Consider the following 3,557-nt stretch of genomic DNA (forward strand, 5'->3'; position numbering starts at 1 on the left):
GTGATTAGATAGATAGCTATAGATATGATTCTTTGCCTTTCTTCTGTTTGCTTCTAAGAGTTAATTTCTTTGATGAGTGTATGCTGGGTTTTGGTAAAAGAACAGATTTAGGTTTCATACTTATTTCTAAGAGTGTGTGTGTACAAGTGTTCACTGACGATTGTCACATTGCAAGCTGGTAGGTACTATCCTTCTCAAGACCTCTGAGAGGAGATAAGTATTTGAAGAGAAACATAGAAAACCACCCCCCTTTTACCTCTCTTGATAAATGTTCTAACTATTGTGGGTCCTAACAACTTGTAATATGTTGTTGCAATGACTGGAATGTGCGCAACTGGGAGGAGATTGAAACATATGTTCAGAGTTCCACATATGTTGGAAGTCTTGCTGCCTCATTTTATTAAGTAGATAGCATAATGACATATTATTTTCAGTAGTCTATGAGTCAGATTAAACTCTATTTTTTATTCTACTGTGTACCCCAGGGATGCCAAATCTACTCAACAGATGTTTAGGGAATGAGAGTCCTGGTAGCACAAACACTCCAAGTGGGTTTCTTCGTTATCTCCTGTGAATGTCACCTTCTGAGTCACTGTCCCTGCCACCCCCATGCCTTCCTCACAACCTATCCAACTCCTGCCCCTTCTTTTTTTTTGCAGTATGCGGGCCTCTCACTGCTGTGGCCTCTCCCGTTGCGGAGCACAGGCTCCGGACGCGCAGGCTCAGCGGCCATGGCTCACGGGCCCAGCCGCTCCACAGCATGTGGGATCTTCCCGGACCGGGGCACGAACCCGTGTCCCCTGCATCGGCAGGCGGACTCTCAACCACTGTGCCACCAGGGAAGCCCCTCCTGCCCCTTCTTGAAGACCAAGTTTGATCCAGCTTTTCTATGAAATCTTCTCAACTCTTTCATGCCCTTTTCCAAACTCTCTTTTCTTTTACAATTAGTCCCTCACGGTTTACTGTGTAGATTGTCTCCAAAGATGGATACCATCTTTCCTGGTTCTCTCCCCTTCTTAGCACAGGGTAGGATTTCACTCACCTGCCCACTTAGAGTGAGGTGTGGCCACGTGACTCACTTTGGCCAGTGAGATGTGAGTGGACTCAACATGTGTCATTTCTGGGTGGAAGCATTAAGAGACGTCTTCTCCCCCTGGCACTGCCGTCAGCAATTGGAGATGGCAGTGCTATTAGCCTAGGCCAATGAGTGACTGTAGCGAGTGGTGCCCCCTGCTGGCCATTAGACATGGAACATGGACAAGAAATGAACCTTTGTTTAAGCCCCTAAAGTTGTTGGGTCTTTTGTGTCGGCAGCATAACATAGAGCCTATCCTGACTGATCCAGGTTATTCCCCATCCCTCATAATGCAGTACGTCTATATTTTGAAACTGAATGCTGGGAGGCCAAAGAACTAACTTATTTACTCCTGCTGTAGATCGAATTCTTCTTGTCAGGCATTCACATTTTCTTTGGAGGTCCTGGAATTACTGATGGATAATGAGATCAAATACCATGGACTGATAGGATTCTGTATAAACCTTCCTTTCCTCTAAAAGAAGGCCCTGGAGGAATCATTGTGCCAAGAGACTGCCTCTTCTATTTCTGATAATTAAGGCCAGGGATCTTAGTTAAAGGAAAGTGTGGTGCAAGGAAAGTGTGTGAGATCACTACTTTATATATTTCCCCAAAGCTTAGCATCAGCCCAGATCACAGGTGAAGGATCTGCAAATACTTGGCTAGGTGGTTAGAAAACACAGGCTAGTCTAATGAGCTGTGATGTTTCTCCGGACTTGGACACATTTTTGGCTCTGGTTGCCATGGCGACCCTCCAGGACTTAACTCTCAGTTGATCAGCTTTCCCTGGATACCAGATGCTTCAGCTGCGGTCCAGGGCCTCCGGGGTACAGACCCTGGTGCTTCCTGTGTAGTCACAGCTGCCCTTTCATTTGGAGAGAGTAGGACTTGCTGGTGAATTGGTCACTGAATTGCTTAATTTCCGTTTTGGAAAGTCTGGGTAAATCTCTTCTTTGGGTTAAGTTATAGCTCCCCTGAGTCTCAATTAATGCCTCTGGCTTTCTGACATGTTTTGTGATTGAGTCCTGTCCTAGGAGCTACTGGGTTAAGTACCGGGGCTGTTATACCCATCATTGCTATAAAAATGCTGCAGTCTACGAAGGTGTCACAGGCAAACGTTGCTATGGTGAGCGCTCCACATGCTGGGAAACTCTCTACTCCATCATCACTTCCTACAGCATGGTCCCCTCCAATGCCGTTTGGATATGCTCATTCCCATTGAATGACCACAGCCACGGTCAAGATCTCCATCTCATCAAGCCTGTACTACTTGTACAAGCTTCCTGGCCACTGGGCTCTTTCCTCTTTTCTTCTCCAGGGACTCATATAGACTGTGCTAGACGGAGCCCCTTTGGCTGTAAGGAACACCTGCCTTTAGAAGGTGGCATGTCTGAAACCTAGGGACAGGAAAATGGCTGTGTCTCAGGATTTACTGGAACCCAGGGACTTAGAAGCCACCAAGAATCTCTCCTCCTCCTTTCTGCTCATCATGCAACACTCTTCTCTGCTCAGCAAGCCACAGCATCAGCATCCACATTGTAGGAACGATGGCCACCCAGCGTCAGTGATTCACGTCTAACAGCTGCTGCACCAGGGCTGGGTCATAGAAAACATTGTTGCCCATGGAAACCATGTGGATGGAGGCGGATGGCGGAAAAAGGTTCCCAGAAGAAAGGGGCTGCTTGTCTGACAAACAAGAGTGCCTGTTACCCCCAAGCAACAGGAAGAATCTTCCTTGAGTGCCTTCCACACCTGCTGCACGTGAGTCACCAACCCTCAGACAACCTGCCTGTTTCCATCTCTGAGTTTTATGGATATCGTTGGTTCACCATCTCGAAATACCCCTGCTCTTTGGAAAGCTGTCTTCCTTTTCTCCTACCAAACTCACCTTCTGCACAAATATTTTCAGCCACCTCTACTGTACCCAGAAATCCTCCCCACTCTTGCTTGTTGTAGAGTTGGCTGTGGGCAAATGAATATGTGTATACAAATGTAAATGTCAGCTGTGGCTTCGCGTCTCCTGCAGATCTTTGTACAAAGAATTGGAACCCCCAGTTCTCCTGGCTTTGGACGCTCACAGCCCCCCCGAGCTCGTTACGATTCTCCGAGGGGGTTCAGGTACCTCTCACACAATCTCTACAGGGTTGATTCTGGCTTAAACGCCCCCCACCCCGCCCCGTGTGTTCTAACAAACCAGACCAAACCCAACCTGTGCATAAGCACTTGCACAAAGTGTACGTGGGCCCAGCAGACTTTACCAAAGCTGTGTGTGCAGAGACGGAAGGGGGAGGGGCTGCCTCTCAGCAGCACACAAAACTCAGAAGGCAAAGAATTCTCTGCCATTAACCAGCCTCTGCTGCTCCACCATCGACCCTGGCCCATCAGGCATCGTGTTGGAGCCTTTCTACTGCTCTTCCCTCTTGCCCTATTCACTCATCTCTTCCCCCTTCTCGGAAGCAAAACCGATCGATTGCCCCCTTTT

Source organism: Pseudorca crassidens, chromosome 13 (genome assembly GCF_039906515.1).
Source record: "Pseudorca crassidens isolate mPseCra1 chromosome 13, mPseCra1.hap1, whole genome shotgun sequence".
NCBI lineage: Eukaryota > Metazoa > Chordata > Mammalia > Artiodactyla > Delphinidae > Pseudorca > Pseudorca crassidens.